The 23,776-nt window shown below is 37.5% G+C and overlaps 1 long non-coding RNA gene across 1 annotated transcript in view; it reads right to left on the bottom strand.

Annotated features, from left to right (window-relative positions):
• Positions 1-23,776, bottom strand: part of LOC110144140 (uncharacterized) — a 135,947-nt gene that overhangs the window by 66,386 nt on the left and 45,785 nt on the right. The gene's annotated exons all lie outside the window — the stretch shown is intronic.

The following is a 23,776-nucleotide window of genomic DNA, read 5'->3' as shown; positions in this document are numbered from 1 at the left end:
GCAAGGAACTAAAGAGCCTCTTGATGAAAGTGAAAGAAGAGAGTGAAAAAGTTGGCTTAAAACTCAACATTCAAAAAGTGAAGATCATAGCATCCAGTCCCATCACTTCATGGCAAACAGATGGGGAAACAATGGAAACAGGGACAGACTATTTTTGGCCCTCCAAAATCACTGCATATGGTGACTGCAGCCATGAAATTAAAAGATCCTTGCTCTTTGGGAGAAAAGCTATGACCAACCTAGACAGCATATTAAAAGCAGAGACATTATTTTGCCAACAAAGATCTGTCTAGTCAAAGCTATGGTTTTTCCAGTAGTCATGTACAGATGTGAAAGTTGGACCATAAAGAAAGCTGAGTGCTGAAGAACTGATGCTTTTGAACTGTGGTGTTGGAGGAGACTCTTGAGAGTCCCTTGGACTGCAAAGAGATCCAACCAGTCCATCCTCAAGGAAATCAGTCCTAAATATTCATTGGAAGGACTGATGCTGAAGCTGAAACTCCAATACTTTGACCACCTGATGCGAAGAAGTGACTCATTGGAAAAGACCCTGATGCTGGGAAAGATGGAAGGCAGGAGGAGAAAGGGGATGAGATGGTTGGATGGCATCACCAACTCAATGGACATGAGTTTGAGTAAGCTCCCGGAGTTGGTGATGAACAGGGAAGCTTGGCATGCTGCAGTCAGTGGGGTTGCAAAGTCAGAAACGACTGATAGACTGAACTGAACAGAGTCTGAATATCAAAAGATTATTGCTAGTTAAAGAAAACCAGATATCCCAAGTTAAGGAATTTAGCATTTTTCTATGTATGGGAAGATGCAAGTGTCTGGGCTCACTGAAATCATTCCTTTTATATGCATCTCAGCTATCCTGGGCCTGTATCCTGTGTTTTTCACATGCTGAGCTCTCTTGGGGCTCACTCACATTAGGGAGTTTATGATGTGAGAGAGGTTACTATTTTCTGAAAGGGATATCCTAATGAACCAGCATCATTTATTGAATAGGCAGTATTTTCCTTATTGCTTTATAGCACTGACTTGTCATGTGTCAAGTGACTTTATATACTTTGGTTTATTTCTGGACTCTCTAATCTATGTCAGTGGCCTATTTATATTTCTACCCATATCTACATTTGTCTTTATAACTGTAGCTTAATAACAATCCTTGCAATTTTGTAGTGTGAGTGATAAAACTTTGTTCTGCTTCAAGTTTGGCTATTCTTGACTATTTGTATTAAATTTTAGAATTTTGTCAATTTCTACAAAATAAAACTTCTGGAATTTCCACTGGTATTACATTTATGGATCAATCTGGAAAAAACTGACAGTTCTGTTCATAATATGCCAGGCTCCTCATGGACACATGGGGATTCTCCAGGCAAGAACACTGGAGTGGGTTGCCATTTCCTTCTCCAGGGGATATTCCCAACCCAGGGATCAAACCCAGGTCTCCCACATTGCAGCCAGATTCTCTACCAACTGAGCCACCAGGGAAACCTAAGAATTTTGAAATGGGTAGCCAATCCCTTCTTCATGGGATCTTCCTGACCCAGTAATCAAACCAGGGTCTCCTGCACTGCAAGCAGATTCTTTACCAGCTGAGCTACCAGTAAAGCCCTCCTCATATTAAGGCTTTCCTTAATGTTCCAAAAATATTTTTATTTTTCCATATACTGTTTTTGTACAAATTTTGTGAGATTTATTATTAGGTATTCAATGGGTTTTTAAAATAAAAATTTTGATGGGGACCATTTTTAAAGTCCTTACTGAATTTGTTACACTATTAATTCTCTTTTATGGTGTTTGGTTTTTTGGCTAGGAGGCACTTGGGAACTTAGCTCCCCGACCAGAGATCAAACCTGTACTCCCTGCATTAGAAGGTGAAGTCTTAACCACTGGACTCCAAGGAAGTCTCCTATTCAATGGTTTTTGAGGTATCACAAATAATAACAATTTTCTTAATTTTAATTTATAAGTATTTGTGAACTACTTACAGAAATGTACAGAAAGTTAATTTTGTTTACTGATTTTATATCCAAAGGCCATCTTAAGTGTAGGTAATAATTCCAATAGTTTCTCCATAGATTTTTAAGGATTTTCTACATGCATATAATGTAATCTGGAGAAGACACTTTTGTTCTTCCTTTTGCATTCTTATTGTTTTTCATAATATGTTGCACTGGCTACAGTCTTAAGTACATATTTAAACAGAAGTGGTGATAACAGTTATATTTATCCTACTTTTATTTCAGATGGAAATCTAACTCTAAGTATTTTTTAGGTACCATTTAATCTAAAGGAGAATTTTCTTTATTCCTCATTTAGGCATAGTTTTTGTGATAGCTGTTTTTTCTGGAACTTTTGAAAGAGTCATATTATTTTTCTCCTTTATTCTATTCATGTGATACATTACATTGATTGGTTAATGATTACCCAATTTTGCATTCATAGAATAAATCCAACTTGGTTATGATGCTGTTTTTCTGTTTTGTTTTACTTTGTTTTTCTGGATTTGCTTTGCTCTTTTTTTAAGGGACTTAACAATAGTGGTGTATTTTTTTTTCCATTCTTGTAAAAATTTACTGACCTTATAAAATAAATTGAAAATTGCCTCTTCTTTGTTTTCTCATATAGTTCATATACGATTGTCACTTTTTCTAAAATTATCTGCATAATTCATTATTGAAATAAACACAGTCAAATTTTCTTGGAAGAAGGTTTTTATTTAGAGATCCAACTAATTCAATAGATATTGGATCATTGCTTTCATTTTTTCAGTTCTTCTTGTGTCAGTTTTGGTATATTGTCACAGCTTTTTTTTTTAGGGGAGAGATTTTGTCAGTTTTATCTAAGTTTTCCACTTCTATGGAATAAAGTTCTTTCCAACTTGCTGTTATCATCATTTTAGTAATGATAGTTAATGTCTTAGTGGTGTCCTCTTTTTCATTTCTGATAGAGTAATTTTTTCTCCCTCTACTTTCTTGGTCAGGCTAAACAAATTTATCAGTTTTATGAACATTTTCACAGAGACAGTTTAGACTGTCTTTATTTTCTTTGTACTGTCTTCCTTCTACATTATTAATTTTCACTATTATTGTCATTTCCTCCTTTCTACTACTTTTGTGTTTAATTTGCTGTTGTCTTCTAGCTGCTTGAGTTGAATAATTTTAGAATATTGATTTCAGTCTTTTTCTTTTATAATAATTTTATTATTACAGCAAAATATACACAATGTAAGTACACATACACTAGTTTTGATAAGTCATATTTTCATTATCAATCAGCTCAAACTAGTTTCTAATTTATATTTTTATTTCTTCTTTGATCCATGAGTGATGTGCAAGTTTGTTGCTTAATTTTAAGAGTTAGCAATATTCTTACGATCTCTTTGCTATTGATTTTTTGATTAATTCTACTACAGAAAACACATTCTAATTTTAGTCTTTTATATTGTTACAGATTGCTTTGTTTCACAGAATATGGCAAATTTTGATAAATGCCCCACATGCACTTGGAAACAACGTCTGTTCTGCAGTTGGAAGTGATTACATAAATAGGTAGGTAGTTTGGTAGGTAGATGGCAAGCATCAGTTAGGTGGTTTGTAATTGTGAGCTTCAATTCTTCCTTTCTCACTTACTTACTAGTAGAAATATTGTTCTGTCCGTTAATAATAGAAATGTTAAAGAGGAGTATTTATAAAGTGTCCCTGTTTAATTCTATCAGTTACTATTACTATTGCTATTAGGTGCTACCACTAATATTACTATTAGGTGCATACAAACTGATAAATATTATTTCCTCTTCTACTTTTTCCTTTATTATTATGAAATATCCATTTTTATCCCAAATAATGCTTCTCACCTTAGGACTACCTTGTCTGATATTTATATAGGTCCACTAGCTTTCTTCCAGATAGTGTTTCTATGAAATATATTTTTCCATCTTTTTACTTTCAGCCTTCCTGTATATTTATATAATATATAACATGCATAATTATATTTAGGCTGATTGATAATCTCTGTCTTTAAGAGCAGAGGTGAGTAAATTTTTTCTGTAAAAAATCAGAGTGTAAATACAGTAGACCTTGTGGGTTACATCCAGTATGTGTCACAGTTACTCAGCTCTGCTATTGTAGCAGAAAGCTACTTATAGAAAATATATAGATGAATGACCATGACTATGTTCCAATAAAACTTTATCAGTTAAAAAAAAACCAAGCAGGCAAAAAACTAGTTTCAGCCGGGCAAGTATAGTTTCCCCACTCTTAAAAATTATTAATTAACTTCATACTGACTGGTCTACCTGATATGTTGAAAGTTAACTCATTTGTTTTCTCTCTGTCCTACTTGTTATACACTTTTTTCTTTTTTTCTGTAATGATAACTTTAAAAAGATATTGTTTTTAAAGTTTTGTTCAACTTTTACTTTTTATTTTTTATTATTTTTTACTAGGGATGTTGATCTGCAGCAAGCTACTGTGGCATAACCAAGTGAATTTTTAATTTTTCTCTTTGTGTGTCCATAATTTCCTTTTTCTCACTAAATGCAGATGGAGGAAAGGAGATTCATAGCAACATATCCTCTCCTATGTCGTGAAAGAACTCAAATTAATGAAAGACATGATATATTTCAAGTTAGTTTTGGTTTAATTTTTGATACCAGCAGGATCTGCAATCCTATTTATGTTAGATCTTGTAGTTTTTGGGTAAGCTCTCCTGATCTTTTCCTATTACAGTCTTTGAGATTGATATGCATTAATGTTCCCTTCCACAGTCACACCCACTCAAATGAGCAGGCACCTTACCATATACCTTCTTAATGGGTTATTGAATTGCTTATTTGACCACTTAGTCATAATTTCAAATGCCTGTAACTTCACTTCGCAGAGCAAATTACTTCAACCACAATTGATCAGAATAAAACCACATATTCTGCTAGGAAGTCTTTCAACTACAAGGCATTAAGAAATAACTATTTTCTCCATCTCCTGTTTTCCATTAAATGTCTTGATATTTTTTAATTTGGTAATAACATTTATAACCCACTTATTGCCTATTTATGCTATTTCTTTTATTTTATTCTTTCACTGCATAATCTCTCATGAAAATTTGTTCTGTATAAATAAATATTAAATTTCTTTGTAATTTTCCTCTCATCATTTAATACAATTTTAAAGTCATCTATGATCAATTTTGGGCTTCCCAGAAGATCCCCTGGAAGATGGCTTGGCAACCCACTCCTGTATTCGTGCCTGGAAAATCCCATGGACGGAGAAGTCAGGCAGGTCCACAGGGTTGCAAAGAGTCAGACATGACTGGAGCAACTTAGCGAGCAGGCCCACATGAAGGTGGCTCAGTGGTAAAGAATCTGCCCACCAATACAGGGGATGCAAGAGATACACGTTTGATCCCTGGGTCGGGAAGATCCTCTGGAGGAGGAAATGGCAATGCACTCCAGTACTTCTCATCTGAAAAATCCCATGGACAGAGAAGCCTGGCGGGCCACAGTCCATGGGGTCTCAAAGAGTCAGACATGAGTGAGAGACTGAGAATGGGCACGATCAGCTTTATCCAAACATTTAAATAAAAATAACACAATGACTAAGATATTACAGAATGTTATCACCTTTCAGACAAATATTCCTAAGTCTTATATCATGTTTATATAGTAAATGTGTAAAGAAAGACACAGGCAAAGTGAATGAACTTGGTTAACTCCAGGTAGAGCAGGCGATGTACCATCGTTAGTATCCAGATCAGTTTATCTGTTAAGCAACATGTATTGTGTCCAGTGTTGGTTGGGGCAGTGACTCTTAATCAGGAGAATGACAGTTTTAAATAAACATCAGGGGTCCTAATCCTGAAGGTGCAATAACTCAGAGCATGTGGATTATTCAAGAGTTCTACAAATGACTGGGATGCTCGGTCTTTTCTGAGAAAAACTGCTTTAAGCCATTGGAGGATACAGGAGAAACAGCCTTGACTTAGTAAATTGGGGGAAAAAAATCAAGAAGACTTTAAAATGTATAAAATAACATGTAATTAAAAACTGAATTTTCTGGCACAGTGTGAGTTAGAAAGGCTTCATTAGGAAGATTAGAATTGATCTGTAGCTTCAAGAACAGGTTGGATTTGTAGAGATGGTAGAAGTACATGGGAAGGGGGACAATATAATATTACAAGCAAGAGCATAGAGGCAGAAGTAATAATCGCTTGGGAATCAATAAAAAGAACAACTAGTCAACTCAGTAGAAACTGCTTCTGTTTTGTTCGCAGCTTTATGCACAATACTATCACCTGTTGACAAACATGAATAAATGAGTGAACCAATGAATCTATTAATAATGAGAGTGGCATGTACTTATCCCGGAGTACTGGAAAGTAGTAATGCATATTTAGAGCAAGGTCAAATTATGGATGACCTTGAAAGCCAGTAAAAGAGCTAAAGCAGGTACCAGTAAATAAAAATAATATCTGAGCTAGATTCATCAGGGAATTATAAACAACATGTACTGAGAGATTCCACCTTTGACAAAATGGCCAGCTGGAAATGTGCTGCAGAAATACAGGCGTGTGATAATTAAGGTCTTGCACTGTTTTCAGAAAATAAAACATACCTAGCAAATGAAGAGAGCATTGTTGTTTAGTCACTCAGTCATGTCCAACTCTTTTGTGACCCCATGGATTGTAGCCCATCATGGTTCCTCTGTCCTTAGGATTTCCCAGACAAGAATACTGGAGTGGGCTGCAATTTCCTTTTCCAGAAGAGGACATTTATAGTCTAAAAAAATTCTTGAAAGCACACTTCAAATATTATGTAACATTATTTGATTATTCAGTTAAATACTACATTTATAATAGCTAATCTGATGATTTTTTGCCCTTCACTTGCATTTGTCCTCTGAGTCATTCCTCACCTGCTGTCTTCATCCTTTCACACCTACCCCCTTATTCTTGAACTTTTAATCCTTATATTTAGCTAAAAACATTAAATACTAGAAAATTCTAGTTGCTGAAATTTTTATCATATTAGACTATATTCTATGTGCATGATATTTTAAAAACTTGATTTAGACCACTATTTTTTATGTATTCTAGAGTGAGGATGGAAGAATAAAAATGAAACATCAAAAAGTTGTCTTTAAAAGATAAGATATGCTAATATCCTCAGATAATCATTTTAGATGTATAGTTCAGGTAGTTTAGGTTAGGTCAAAAATTTGTGGTCTGTATTTTTTTAACTTTTTAAAAAAAGTCTGGACAATATTTCACAACTTTTGTATTTAAATATATTTTATAGACCATTACTTTCTTCACCCATGACTTACTAGTTTTTCATAAAAATTCCTAACTTAGCCATATGAATTAATGTGTTTACTTGAAGAAATAAAGCCATTTCACAAGCTGAGAATATGTGAGTGACATAATGACCATAGAATTACATGACACAAAGTTTTAACAGCATATAGAATGGAAATTATGAGTCTGAAGCTTAAAAAAAAAAACACAAAAACTGTAATTAGCAGAACTTTAATTGTTGGGATTATGAGAGAAGAAAGAAAATCTAAGGTACTGAATATCCTCACTCATTATTACCTGTAGGGTGACTGAGGAAATTCTGAAAGAAGAAAAAAACATGTAAGTCTATCTTTATAGAAAATGAGATATTCAAAGGCGTCACATTCACTCTTTCAGACCGTTGGGGGAATGATGCAACTAATTCAAGGAATTACTGTCCATCCTAATGGACTAAACCGGTAAGGGGAAGATATATTTCCTCTGGTTCATATTACCAGGAAGTTTTAGCTACAATGAAAATCTATTCAGCATGAGAACAGAAAACTTGTATTACTATGGTTTAGATAGGCTGGAAACAAGAGGAATTTTTTTCTGAAAAAGACCCCCCCCCCAAAAAAAAAATGATGTCAAATGCATAAATTATTGCTAGATTTTAATGGGTTGAGATGCCTTAGGTAGGATAAATTAACAGCTTCCAGTGGACCAAAACATCTACCTCTAAAGCGCTGAACTCTGTCAATGCTCACTGGATATGCCTCCGCCATCAGCCCTCTCTAAGTTGCTTGTTTTGACACCATCCATGGATTAAGAGCTGACCTTTGAAAACCCTTGGTTATCTGAACACTGACGTTTCTGTCTTACTATTGCCAATGTACCTAGTCTTAGAGGAGAATTTCTAAATGGGGGAAAATGGTTTTGCACACAAAAGGCTCATTAGCTTGAACATCTGCATATTTGTGTTTGAGTATAGGCATCTATCAAGGACTCACACCAAAGCGGAACTACGAGAGTATTTAAATCATGCATGGATTTTCGAGACCGAGGGAGACATCTACCGGTCCATTTATTACCGATCCCAAGCACCTCCCCCTCCACTGTAATTAACGTAACATTTTCTCTCTTTACAGCTGACAGCCAAGAGCATAATTAGAGTCTAATAAAACACAGAAAAGTCACAAATGCAAAGTGGAATAAACAGTAAACAGTGAGGGAAGAGAGGCTCCGGGAGTGTGATGGCTGGGTAATGCCTTAGATAAACTGTGTGCACATTGACACTGTCACGCTCTCCGCAGCCCCAAGTGTGCTGGTAGCCTGGTGCAGACAGACAGCTCGAATTAATCCCAAGAGGAGCGCATGACAGGCGAGTGGAGCAGACAATTAGAATGAAGGAGGAAATTGGAAATGGCAAAGGTGTGAACATATGTCAAATTACAACTAAATGATAAATTACAATTCTGTCATTGGAATAAGCGGTAATTAAGAAAGATTTCAGCTATCCCTCTTGAAAAAAATAAGAGAATCACATTTTTCTCCTCCCAGTTTAGATTTGTTTGCTGAATTGTTTCCATCCATCTCACACAAGGGGCTGGATCTTCCTGACTTTGGGGGCTGCATTATTTGTGTACATTAAGGATAATTCTACCCCCCCCCCCCCTTTCCCCATTTTCCACACTGGCAGAATGATAGTGTCAAAAAGAACAGGAAGCTGATAGTATCTGATATAAAAACCTGCACTGAGGTTTGGAGAGAAAAAAAAAAAAAAACACGGAAACCGAGGTTTGCTGCTGAAGCTGCTGCTGCACTCTAATTATTTTAAACAAGCCCTGCACAGTCCAGCTGACAATTAGGAAAGTCTGCTTTATGGCTTGGGGGATTCACAGGAAACCTCATAATCACTGTATACACGTCCTTTTCGTTTAGACAGTAATGAATGTGGGTGGGGTTTCTTGGCAGTTTTTGGCCACTTAACCACAATTTAAAACAGCTGTGTAATTATCATGAGTTTTTTTTTTTTTTTTTTTTTTAATCCAACATCCAATTCCAATTTAGAGTTTGTAACACCTGTGGTTTGTTACAACTGCTGGGACCAAGGGCGGGTGGGGGAGGGTGTGATAGAAGAAAAATGCAGTGCTAGCAAAAGAGTGCGAGAGAGGGCTCCTTGTCCCGAGGGGCCACTACATGCCAGGACCCGGACAAAGAAAGGCAAGTCTCACGTTTAAACATGAGGTAGTGTGTGCAAGGAGGTGGTCTCCTGCAGAGTCAAGACTGCGCAGGCCAGTCTTCAACTCCTTAAAAAAGCAGACGTGTCTCTGACTTATATAATTCTTGCAAACTCTTTTTAAAATGGGGAAAAAAATAATATGCCAGTGGAACAGGCCATACAGGTCCTGTACCCATGGCGACGATCTGTGGTTATTTAGCACATCTCAAAACAGAATTGCATTTGATGATCATTTCCACCAATTATTAGGTGGATACTTAAACATTAATTTTAGAAATGTTACAACAACCCAAATCATAGTAATAGTAAATCACATGAGGATTTGGGCTGAAATAAAATTTCTTATCATGTAAGCAAGTATCCACTGCTTTATTTTAATTTTATAAGATAAGCTAACTCTAAATTTTCTGTGCATTATTTATGATTTTGAAGATGCTTATACCATTAAATAGCTATATCCTACATTCACAGAATAATGACTGAGTACAATTACATAAAGTCTAAAAAAGAAGACTGAAATAGTGAAAGCTCCTCTCAGAACATATGCAAATATTTATATCTTTTCCACCCTCCTTCTGGGGCAAAAAAAGAGACAAATAACCAAAAAGCTAAATAAAATTCCCTAACAGAGAGGTCAGAAGCTCTAATGATCTTCCAGTATAAATCAATTTCTAGCTGCTGCGGCCAGATATTATAGTTCAAGGCCTTGAAAGCTTAATTGGGGAAGCATGTTAAAAGTTAAAGGGCCAGAGTCACATTAATTACATGAGACTTTCCTTGTAGAAAATCTGCTCAGCACAATGCCACCCTCCCTCTTTGTGAGACAGGAATATGCTTCTCCACTACATGTTTGTAATTTGATGAGGTTTATTTTAAAATCAATTTATTTACAGTTACCTGTATGTGTCACAAGCAATAGTGACTAATATGTTCATTTATTGTATTTTTAGTACAGTTTGGGTTAAGAAGAAGCTTCTAACTTTATGCCAGAAGGGTCTAAATATGGAACAAATTAAGAGCTAGATTTCAATTCTTCCTTCTCTTGAGAAGTAAGAGGTGAGAAAAAAAGAATTATAATTATTGCTCCAATACTGTTTCTGCCCAGAAATAGGAGTTCTTTTGTGGAAACATGAACATAGGAGAGTAATCAGAAAAGATCTTTGACTTCAATGACAACTGAGGGAAAACCTTCATAAAATAAAATCTGACAAAAACATCAATAATAAAAATGGAATGAAGAATGATGTCAGTCATTATGTCATTGTTCTGGTATGTGGTCTTTGACCCTGGTCCCTGATACAGAGTTCCTAAATCCTTTGGAATTCCTTGGGTGATAACAATATCTTTTGTTCTAATGAGCTGAGTTTTGGTGGGCTCCTGGATAGGAACCAGTCATCAGAAAAACCAAGAGGTGATTAGAAGATTGGAATTTTTATCCTCATGCCCCATTCTCTAAAGAGAGGATAAGGGCTGGAAATGGAATTGATGCTCTATCATGCCTAGGTGATGAAGCCTCCATAAGAATCCCCAAAATATGGGGATCAGAGTGCTATGGCAAAACATTTACGAATTTCCACTTTCAGTCTTGACAATAACTGGCACTTGATTTGCCTTCTTACAAAAGGAAAAATCCATAAAACTAGATAAAAATATATGCAGCAGCTATTTTTGGCATTAAACAATAGGCAATGCAACACTGTAAGCTTTGAAGTAATTATTCCAACCACCCTGGCTTCTGCCTGGAAATAATCTATTGCTCTAGTGCACAGGGCTGTTGAATCCAAATTGAGTACCAGTCTTGTTCAGCTTCAGATTCAGATATGAGAGTTCAAGTCAGTTAAAGTGGCCAGAATTTTCAGAATACTTGGGATCTAAAATATGGACCTTGGCTAAAGCCTGAGCTAGGGATGCAGGGAAAAATACTCCAAAATACCTAGAGGTAATCTTTTCATGTGAAATTTATTGCTGAATGGTAATACTATAAGTTATCACCAACCTAGGAGACCTTGCTCAGCAACTTGACTACTCAGTTAAGGTCTAGAAAGCCCATATGTTAGGTGTAAGAAAAACACCTAGAACTAAATTCATGGATTTGTTATTTCATGAGGTGCTTTCTAGGGAATTCCCTGGTGGCCTACTGGTTAGGATTCTGGGCTTTCACTGCTGTGGCCCAAATTCAATCCCTGACTGGGGAACTGGGATCCCACAAGCTGTTTGGTGTGGCAAAAATAAATAAATTTTAGAAAATAAAAGAGAGATGTTTTCTAATCACCTCTGATAATATGAGACCTAAATTAATGAAAGATATCATTCTTATTAGTTGGAAGACAATATTGTTGAGATATCAATTTTTTTCAGATTGATTTGTAGATTGAATGCAAGCTCCACCAAAAATCCCCAGAAGTTTTATGTGAGTCAATAAATTGACAAATAATTTCTAAATTCACATGAAAATGAAAACATCCTAAAGTGGCCATTTATGTATTTCAAACAGATTATGTTGCACAAAAAAAGTCCTCCTCAAAAAAATGTGTGCTGTTTGGTTCCATTCTTTAGAAGTTAAGGAACAGGCAAAACATATCTTCAGTACTAAAAAAAAGCAAAACAATAGGTACTCTAAGATAGGGTTGTGAATTCAATAGGATGGGTACTAGTGACTTGGATGATATATTTACCTTGATACCTTGATTAGAGTGATAGTCACAGAGGTTTATATGTTTCTTATACCTCCTTGAATTACATCGCTAAGACCTATGTATTATATAAAATTCTAACTCAAATTATAATACCGTGTGAACATGGCCACTGTTAATTAGAAAGTCTCTAATACTACTAATCTCTACATAGATGTAGTAGATAATGAGTCTACTTTTTCCTGATGTATTTTTAACATTTTCCTGAAAGCAACCAGGCATTTTGGACAAAGCAATTAACTCTTCTGGCAGCTGGAATACTGGTCAACAAATTGCTGTTGATTTGTTCTTTTCTGTCAAATGGTTACAGTATTATGCTTGCCCAGCTGTTAGCAAGATTGTGGCTGTTAGAAACATAGTAATAAGACAACATTTTACATAGTAATAATCATCACACCTTAGATATCAAATCTGTAGAATTCTGTTTTACTGGGCGTCCTTGGTGGCACAGTGGTAAAGAATCCGCCTGCCAATGAAGGAAACATGGGTTCAATACCTGGAAAAGGGATGGGGAAGATCCCTTGGAGAAGGTAATGGCAAAATCTCATGGATAGAGGAGCCTGGCGGGCTTCAGTCCATGGGGTCACAAAGAGTTAGACACGACTGAACATGTGCACACACCTGTTCTAATGAATACAATTACAAAACCAACTTTAAAAAAAATAACAAACAACTTCAACACCTCAGCAAGTAGCATTTAAACTTTTTATTTTTTCTGATGTACATATAAAGAAAGCCATTACATGTGATGTTTTAAAAAGGATAATCTTGTGTGTCAAGAAAATTCTGTACATCATCACTATCAAAATGAACCTATAAATGATGGGTATTTTGATTAATAATTCAAAGTATTTGGGGAATATTAATTCAGGAAAAGAATTAGTAGAGCTTAGTTTTTCCTTCCATATATCTCTCCTATTTGGTTTTCTTTGTCAAAGTTAGTTGATCCAACATTCCTAGAGACATAAATTACTAACGGAAAAAAATCCTACATCAAAAATGACCTTGATAATCCTAATAAATGAACATTTTAATTGGCTGTGTTTAATGCTTAAGAGCTTGAGCTCTGGATTCAAACTGATCTGGATTTGAAACTCAAAGCATAGTAGTTAGGATACCTATCGGACTGCTGAGAGAGAGGGAAAATAAGGGGAGAACCCTAAATAAAAAGGTATAAAAAGGGACTTCCCTGGTGATCCAGTAGCTAAAATTTTGTGCTCCCCTTGCAGGGGGGCTGCACTCATTCCCTAATAAGGGAACTAGGTCCCACACGCCCCAACTAAGACCTGGCACAGCTCAATAAATAAATGTGTATTTTTAAGTATAAAAGACAATCCAGATGGCTTATTTTTCTCTTTTTTAAAAAAATTTATTTCTTTTAATTGGAGGCTAATTACTTTACAATACTGTAGTGTCTTTTGCCATACACTGACATGAATTAGCCATGGGTGTACATGTGACCCCATCCTGAACCCCCCTCCCACCTCCCTCCCCATCCCATCCCTCTGGGTTGTCCCAATGCACCAGCTTTGAGTGCCCTGTTTCATGCATCGAACTTGGACTGGCTATCTATTTCACATATGATAATATACAAATCATCCCTTGCCTTCTCCCACATAGTCCAAAAGTCTGTTTTTTACATCTGTGTCTCTTGCTGTTTGCATATAGGGCCATTGTTACCATCTTTCTAATTCTGTATATACACGTTAATATACTGTATTGGTGTTTTTCTGACTTACTTCACTCTGTATAATAGGCTCCAGTTTCATCCACCTCATAAAAACTAACTCAAATTTGTTCTTCTTTTATAGATGAGTAATATTCCATGGAAACAGTGTCAGACTATTTTTTTTGGCTCCAAAATCACTGCAGATGGTGATTGCAGCCATGAAATTAAAAGACGCTTACTCCTTGGAAGGAAAATTATGACCAACCTAGATAGCATATTAAAAAGCAGAGACATTACTTTGCCAACAAAGGTCTGTCTAGTCAAGGCTATAGTTTTTCCAGTGGTCATGGATGGATGTGAGAGTTGAACTGTGAAGAAAACTGAGCACCAAAAAATTGATGCTTTTGAACTGTGGTGTTGGAGAAGACTCTTGAGAGTCCCTTGGACTGCAAGGAGATCCAACCAGTTCACCCTAAAGGAGATCAGTCCTGGGTGTTCATTGGAAGGACTGATGTTGACGCTGAAACTCCAATACTTTGGCCACCTCATGCGAAGAGTTGACTCATTGGAAACGATCCTGATGCTGGGAGGGACTGTGGGCAGGAGAAGAAGGGGATGACAGAGGATGAAATGCCTGGATGGATCACCGACTCGATGGGCATGGGTTTGTGTAAACTCCAGGAGTTGGTGATGGACATGGAGACCTGACGTGCTGTGATTCAGAGGGTCGCAGAGAGTCAGAGACGACTGAGCAACTGAACTGAACTGAATATTCCATGGTGTATATGTACCACAGCTTTCTTATCCATTCATCTGCCGATGGACATTTAGGTTACCTCCATGTCTTAGCTATTGTAAACAGTGCTGCAATGAACATTGGGTACATGTGTCTCTTTCAATTCTGGTTTTCTCAGTGTGTATGCCCAGCAGTGGGATTGCTAGGTTGTATGGCAGTTCTAGTTCCAGTTTTTTAAGGAATCTCCACACTATTCTCCATAATGGCTATACTAGTTTGCATTACCACCAACAGTGCAAGAGGATTCCCTTTTCTCCACACCCTCTCCAGCATTTATTGTTTGTAGACTTTTTGATGATGGCCATTCTGACCAACATGAGATGGTACCTCATTGTGGTTTTAATTTGCATTTCTCTGATAATGAGAGATATTGAGCGTTTTTCATGTTTTTGTTAGCCATCTGTATGTCTTCTTTGGAGAAATGTCTGTTTAGTTCTTTGACCCATTTTTTGATTGGGTCATTTATTTTTATTGAGCTGCTTGTATATTTTTGAGTTTAATTCTTTGTCAGTTGTTTCATTTGCTATTATATTCTCCCATTCTGAAGGCTGCCTTTTCACCTTGCTTTTAGTTTCCTTCATTGTGCAAAAGTTTTAAAGTTTAATTAGGTCCCATTTATTTATTTTATTTCCATTACACTGGGAGGTGGGCCATGGAGGATCTTGCTGTGATTTATGTCAGAGAGTGTTCTGCCTATGTTTTCCTCTAGGAGTTTTATAGTTTCCAGTCTTACATTTAGATCTTTAATCTATTTTGAGTTTATTTTTGTGTATGGTGTTAGAAAGTGTTCAATTTTCATTCTTTTACAGGTGGCTGACCAGTTTTCCCAGTACCATTTGTTAAAGAGATTGTCTTTTCTCCATTGTATATTTTTGCCTCCTTTGTCAAAGATAAAGTGTCCATAGGTGCATGGATTTATCTCTGGACTTTCTATTCTGTTCCATTGATCTATATTTTTGTCTTTGTGCCAGCACCATACTGTCTTGATGACTGTAGCTTTGTAGTATAGTCTGAAGTCAGGCAGGTTGATTCCTCCAGCTCCATTCTTCTTTCTCAAGATAGATTGGCTCTTTGCGGTTTTTTGTTTTTCCATACAAATTGTGAAATTATTTGTTCTAGTTCTCTGAAAAATACCATTGGTAGCTTGATAGGGATTGCATTGAATCTATAGATTGCTTTGTGTAGTATACTCATTTTCACTATATTAATTATTCTAGTCCATGAACATGGTGTATTTCTCCATCGATTTGTGTCATCTTTGATTTCTTACATCAGTGTTTTATAGTTTTCCATATACAGGTCTTTTGTTTCTTTAGGTAAATTTATTCCTAATTATTTTATTCTTTTCATTACAGTGGTGAACGGGATCATTTCCTTAATTTCTTTTTCTGTTTTCTCACTGTTAATGTATAGGAATGCAAGGAATTTCTGTGTATTAATTTTATATCCTGCAACATTACTGTATTCATTGATTAGCTCTAGTAATTTTCTGGTGGTGTCTTTAGGGTTTTCTATATAGAGGATCATGTCATCTACAAACAGTGAGAGTTTTACTTCTTCTTTTCCAATCTGGATTCCTTTTATTTCTTTTTCTTCTCTGATTGCTCTGGCTAAGACTGCCAAAACTATGTTGAATAGTAGTGGTGAGAGTGGGCACCCTTGTCTTGTTCCTGACTTTAGAGGAAACACTTTCAATTTTTTGCCATTGAGGATAATGTCTGCTGTGGGTTTATCATAGATGGCTTTTATTATGTTGAGGTATGTTCCTTCTATGCCTGCTTTCTGAAGAGTTTTTATCATAAATGGGTGTTGAATTTTCTCAAAGTCTTTCTCTGCATCTATTGAGATAATCATATGGTTTTTATCTTTCAATTTGTTAATATGGTGTATCACATTGATTGATTTGCAAATATTGAATAATCCTTGCATCCCTGGGATAAAGCCCACTTGGTCATGATATATGATCTTTTTAAACTCTTGTGGAATTCTATTTGCTAGAACTGTGTTGAGGATTTTTGCATCTATGTTCATCAGTGATATTGGCCTGTAGTTTTCCTTTTTTGTGGCATCTTTGCCTGGTTTTGGTATTAGGGTGATGGTGGCCTCATAGAATGAGTTTGGGAGTTTACCTTCCTCTGCAATTTTCTGGAAGAGTTTAAGTAGGATAGCTGTTAGCTCTTCTCTAAAATTTTGGTAGAATTCACCTGTGAAGCCATCTGGTCCTGGGCTTTTGTTTGTTGGAAGATTTTTTTATTACAGTTTTGTTTTCCATGCTTGTGATGGGTCTGTTGAGATTATCTATTTCTTCCTGGTTCAGTTTTGGAAGGTTATACTTTATAAGTATTTGTCCATTTATTCCAAGTTGTCCATTTTATTGTCATATAGTTGCTGATAGTAGTCTCATGATCCTTTGTATTGCTGTGTTGTCTTTTGTGATTTCTCCATTTTAACTTCTAATTTTATTGATTTGATTTTTCTTCCTTTTTTTTTGTGATGAGTCAGGCTAATGGTTTGTCAATTTTATTTATCTTCTCAAAGAACCAGCTTTTAGTTCTGTTGATTTTTGCTATAGTCTCCTTTGTTTCTTTTTCATATATTTCTGCTCTGATTTTTATTATTTCTTTTCTTCTACTAACTTTGGGGTTCTTCATTTCTCCTTTTTCTAGTTGCTTTAGGTGTAAAGTTAGGTTATTTATTTGATGTTTCTCTTGTTTCTTGAGGTAAGCTTGTATTGCTGTGAACCTTCCTCTTATCACTGCTTTTACTGAATCCCATAGGTTTTGGGTTGTCGTGTTTTCATTTTCATTTGTTTCTATGCATATTTTGATTTCCTTTTTTATTTCTTCCATGATCTGTTGGTTATTCAGAAGCATGTTGTTTAGCCTCCATATGTTTGTATTTTTAATAGTTTTTTCCTGTAGTTGATATCTAATCTTACTGCATTGTGATCAGAAAAGATGCTTGAAATAATTTCAATTTTTAAAAAATTTACCAAGGCTAGATTTATGGCTCAGGATGTGATCTATCCTGTATAATGTTCCATGTGCACTTGAGAAAAAGGTGAAATTCACTGTTTTGGGGTTAAAATGCCCTATAGATATCAATTAGGTCTAACTGCTCCATTGTATCATTTAAAACTTGTGTTTCCTTGCTAATTTTCTGTTTGGTTGATCTATCTATAGGTGTGAATGAGGTATTAAAGTTTCCCACTATTATTGTGTTACTGTTAATTTCCCCTTTCATACTTGTTAGCATTTGCCTTACATATTGAGGTGCTCCTGTGTTGGGTGCATATATATTAATAATTGTTATATCTTCTTCTTGGATTGATTCTTTGATCATTATGTGGTGTCCTTCTGTGTCTCTTTTCATGGTCTTTATTTCAAGGTCTGTTTTATCTGATATGAGTATTTCTATTCCGGCTTTCTTTTGGTCTCCATTTGCATGAAATATCTTTTTCCAGTCCTTCACTTTCAGTCTGTATGTGTCCCTTGGTTTGAGGTGTGTCTCTTGTAGACAGCATATATAGGGGGCTTGGTTTTGTATCCATTAGGCCAGTCTTTGTCTTTTGGTTGGGGCATTCAACCCATTTATATTTAAGGTGATTATTGATAAGTATGATCCCATTGCCATTTACTTTGCTGTTTGCGGTTTGATTTTATAAACCTCTTCTGTGTTTCCTGTCTAGAGAAGATCCTTAAACATTTGTTGAAGAGCTGGTTTAGTGGTGCTGAATTCTCTCAGCTTTTGCTTGTCTGTAAAACAATTGATTTCTCTTTCATATCTGAATGAGATCCTTGCTGGGTATAATAATCTGGGTTGTAAGTTTTTCTCTTGCATCACTTTAAGTATATCCTGCACTCCCTTCTAGCCTGAAGAGTTTATTTTGAAAGATCAACTTTATGGGGACCCCTTTGTGTGTTATTTGTTGCTTTACCCTTGCTGGTTTTAAAATTTTCTCTTTGTGTTTGATATTTGGTTGTTTGATTAATATGTGTCTTGGGGTGTTTCTCCTTGGGTTTATCCTGTTTGGGACTCTTTGGGTTTCTCAGACTTGGGTGACTATTTCCTTCTCCAGTTTAGGGAAGTTTTCAGCTGTTATCTCCTCAAGCATTTTCTCATGCCCTTTCTTTTTGTCTTCTTCTGGAACACCTATGACTCGAATGTTGGGGTGTTTAACATTGTCCCAGAGGTCTCTGAGGTTGTCCTCATTTCTTTTAATTCTTTTTTTCTTTTTTCCTCTCTGCTTCACTTATTCCCACCATTCTATCTTCCAACTCACTTATCCTCTCTTCTGCCTCAGTTATTCTACAGTTGGTTCCCTCCAGAGTGCTTTTGATCTCAGTCATTGCATTATTCATTATTGACTGACTCGTTATTTCTTCTAGGTCCTTGTTAAACATTTCTTGCATCCTCTCAATCCTTGTCTCTAGACTATTTATCTGTAACTCCATTTTGTTTTCAAGATTTTGGATCATCTTTACTATTATTGTGAATTCTTTTTAGATAGACTTTCTATCTCCTCCTCTTTGGTTTGGTTTGGTGGGCCTTTATCATGTTCCTTTACCTGCTGAATCTTTCTCTGCCTTTTCAGTTTGTTTAGATTACTGTGTTTGGGGTGCCCTTTCTGTAGGCTGGAAGTTCATGGTTCCTCTTTATTGTGGAGTCTGCTCCCTGTGGGTGGGGTTGGACTAGTGGCTTGTCAAGGTTTCCTGGTTAGGGGAGCTTGCGTCTGTGCTCTGGTGGTTGGAGCAGTATCTCTTCTTTCTGGAGTGCAATGAAGTGTCTAGTAGTGCGTTTTGGGATGTCTATGGGTTTGGCATGGCTTTGGGCAGCCTGTCTTTTAATGCTTAGGGTTGTATTCCTGTTTTGCTTGATAATTAGCTTGGTATGTCTTGCACTGGAACTTGTTGGCTTTTGCCTGGAGCTTGGTTTCAGTGTAGGTATGAAGACTTTTGGGTGAGTTCTTGTCTATTGATGTTCCCCGGAATCAGCAGCTATCTGATGTTCTCAAGTTTTGGAGTAAAGCCTCCTGCCTCTGGCTTTCAGTCCTTCTCTTACAGTAGCTTCAAGCACAGATGATAAAACATCTAGGTTAATGGTGAAACAATTCTCCACAGCAAGGAACACCCAGAGAGATTCACAGAATTACATAGAGAAAAGAAGAGGGAGGAGGGGGATAGAGGTGACCAGGAGGAGAAGAGGGGGAGTCAGAAGGGGAGAGAGCAATCTAGCCAGTAATCAGTTCCCTAGATATTCTCCACAGCCTGAAACACCCAGAAAGATTCACAGAGTTAAGTAGAGTAGAGAAGGGGGAGGAAGAAGATAGAGGTGACCTGGGGGAGAAAAGGGAGAGTCAAAAGGGGAGAGAGCAATCAAACTGGTAATAAAATCCTAAGTGAAAATGGATACTGAAGATTAGATTCTTAAAGGTACAAAATTGATAACAAATATCAAAAAGCAAAGATTAAAAATCTAGAATAGAAGTTAGACTCTCAAAAATACAATATAAAAATACAAAACAAAATCAATCACAAAAATTAAAAAATATGTAAATATGGAATTTGCTTTAAAAATGGGTCTTTTTTTGCAAGGTAATAGGTTATAAAACTGAAAATTAAAGGAGCAATAAAACACAAGTTTTTTTAAAAAATTAAAAAGCGATAATTGTAAAAATATATCTAGGAATTTCTCTGGAGCTGTTGTGGGCAATGTGGGGTCAGTTCAGTGTCAAATAGTTCCTTGATCCAGCTTGTACTTGTTCTCAAGGTCTATAAGTCCCCTTCCAATGCACAGTCACTATTAACTGCAGGGTTTTAATCTGTTGCACCTGTCACTTCCAGAGAGGTTCCCTCTTTGTTTATTTTGGCTTCCTCTGTTTGCAAGTCCCTTTGGTGTCTAATTTCTACCCTGACACAAGGGGGCAAAGGTGACCACTTATTGAGGCTCACTGATTCAGTTGTGCTGTGGGGAGGGAGGGACACTGCAAAAGAGTACCGCTGGCCTGTGTGAGGAGTGCTCCCAGCGTGCGGATCACACTGGGTTTGCCACAGCCCAAGCGGTGCATGCTTCCCAGGTCTACACTACTCAGGCTCCAGGGTGCTGTGCAAGGGCACTGTCCCAAGTGGGCCCTGCATTTCATGCACTTCCCAGGACGAAGCCGCTCAGGTGCTCAGGCACTTGGCAGGGGCACAGACCAGAACTGGCTGTGCGTTTTGTGCCCCTTCCCAGGCATGAGCAGCTCGGGCAACCAGGTGCCTGGCGAGCACACTGCCCCAGGCGGGCCATGCGTCTTAATCACCCCTAGCCCGGCCCGTCAGTTTCCCGGGTCCCCAGGTATGCCGTGTGTCTTCTCTGCGGAGCTGATCTCAGGCTGCAACACTCCTGGCAGATGTCAACGGTCCAGGATCCCAGGAAGACATGGTTAGCAACTGGGAATCTGCTCACAGTTTGGTGGAAGATGCCATCTCTGGAGCCGAGACTGCAGCAGCCCTTTGCCTTCTGGCTCTGGCCACTGTATGCCTGCCTCTCTGCCCCCAGGGGCTGGGGTGGGGTGGGGTATACACAGCTAGCTCTCCTTCGGTATTTGCTCAATCCTTTGTTCTGTAAGCAAAGTCCTTCATTGGAAGGACTGATGCTGAAGCTGAAACTCCAATACTTTGGCCACCTCATGCGAAAAGCTGACTCATTGGAGAAGACCCTGATGCTTGGAGGGATTGGGGGCAGGAGAAGGGGACGACAGAGGATGAGATGGCTGGGTGGCATCACTGACTCGATGGGCATGAGTTTGAGTAAACTCCGGGAGTTGGTGATGGACAGGGAGGCCTGTCCAACTCTTTGCGAAAGAGTCAGACACAACTGAGCAATTGAACTGAACTGAACTGAACTTGTTCCGTGAGCTCACCAGGGGTCACATGTTGCATTACAGCCTTTCGTGGGAAAGGTTTTTTTTGGTCTCTCAGGTGATCTCATGGTTTGGGTGGCTAGCTCACATTAGCTCCCTCAGACTGCCCTCAGGCCTGGTCCTTACCCTACGGACCGACGGTGCAGCCCGCACCTCCCCGCCCAGCCCCCACTTGCTGCTGACGGACAAGCGGGGCTACTCCTCTACTGGCAGTTGCAGTTGGTGCATATTCTGTGGGTGCCCCCCCCCCCCCCCGTTATGCTGCCCTCTGAGATTCCGAAACTCCCCCAAAGACCCGCCTGTGAGAGGATTTCCTGCTGTGTGGAAGCTTCTCCTTCACGACTCCCTCCCCAGCTCTCCATCCCTAAATCTTTTGGCTCTGTTTTTCTTTTATATTTTGTCCTCCCTCCTTTTGAAGAGAATGAGCTGGGTGCCTGGTGTCCTCTGCCAGCATTCACAAATTGTTTCGTGGAAATTGCTCAACATCCGAATGATCTTTCGATGAATTTGTGGGGGAGAAAGTGGTCTCCCCGTCCTATTCTTCCACCGTCTAGGGACCACCTCTCTGCTTCTTTCTCTTTCATGTGAAAGTCTGGCAAGGTGTCCCGGTCTGGCTTTGTGGTTTGACACTATTAGCCTCTCAGGCTCCTTGCATTATGTTGCTTTGTCCTACTGAACACACAGCTTTCAGACACGTGCCCAAGTAAGGTCCAGTCTCTTAAGGATAAGACTCAGAAGTTGCAACCATCATACTTTAGTTCAAAACTATTAACAAAAGATGGAGTATCATGGCTAGCTATAACTAACTTCAAGAGAGGATGAGAAATGGGAGTCTCTGGCTGGGGTTTAAGCCATGTGCGTAATCTAAATTTAGGGGTTTTATTATTGAAAGGAGAAGAGGAGAATGGACATTGGGGGACAACCAGCAGTCCCTAAATCATTACTTATTTGTCCTATGGCCATAGCTAAGACATTTACACTCTCTCTGACTCAGTTTCCTTATTTGTAGAAGAGGAATTTTGATCAAACTTGCACCACAGAGTTTGAGTGATGCAAGGCAATGAGTTAGGTATTAATGGATGTTGGTTATTATTATTAATGTGCATTTTTCATTTGAAGAACAGTTAATAGGAGCCTTCATATTTCCTTCAATCTCCACTAAAAAGATTAAGTATTTTCCCAGGAAATTTTTCAGGATTTTTGAGTTCAAGATTTTAGTACAGAGTGCATAAAGGGCATTGCTGTGGATTTTAAAAGAGAGCCTTTAGCCAAGAATTGTGCTTATTGACCAATAATTTAAATTGATATCACTGTTTTGACAGGTTCTTACTGACTAAAAGTATACATTTGTGAACTTAAGATATTCACACTTTAAAAATGAATCTATATGCTCTTTATTTTTGCCTGTAATTTCAAAATAATAGCACTTAGATTCAGTCTCTCTCAGATTCTGATGTTTCCACAAAAATATTTGGAACCACCAAAAATCCTTATATCAGGAATTTACACTAATTTACCTCAGTGATTTTTAAAAAGTTAACATGTGACCCAGCTGTATGGAAGCTGAATTTGTTGTGATGTTTATATATTTTAAAATTTTCAATTTGACATTGTTGTTGAGTCACAAAATTGTGTCCAACTCTTTTGCGACCCCATGGATTGTGGCCCACCAGACTCCTCTGTCCATGGGATTTCCCAGGCAAGAATACTGGATTGAGTTGCCATTTCCTTCTCTCAGGGATCTTCTCAGTCGAGAGATTGAAGCTGAGTATCCTGCATTGCAGGTGGATTCGTTACCACTGAGCCACCTGGGAAGCCCCAATTTAACATTGGAATTGGTCAAACTAAAATTTCCAGCAAGCATATTTAGCCCACAGAAACAGCTTTTCCCTCCTTTCTTTTCTGTTTCTTTCTTTCAAATTATAATCATATATAATTACCATTAATTAAATATAAAATTACACAAATAATTTATCATTACATTTAACATTTGGGTGGAGCACTAAAAATGTGCCAGGTATTTCAAATCCCTTTTTCCTTGACTGCTGACTATTGAAATTACCCCACTACAAGCCTCAAACCACAGCTATGTCACGTCTCCAATGGCAGCGATTACTTACAATGAACATTCCCTGCACTCTGACAGAACCATTATTCCAACTTCAACAACAATAACTGGTCCATATGAGATTAC

This window comes from Odocoileus virginianus, chromosome 21, assembly GCF_023699985.2.
Source record: "Odocoileus virginianus isolate 20LAN1187 ecotype Illinois chromosome 21, Ovbor_1.2, whole genome shotgun sequence".
Lineage (NCBI taxonomy): Eukaryota > Metazoa > Chordata > Mammalia > Artiodactyla > Cervidae > Odocoileus > Odocoileus virginianus.
The sequence above is the reverse complement of the archived record's forward strand: the minus strand, read 5'-3'. Positions and strand labels throughout refer to the sequence as shown.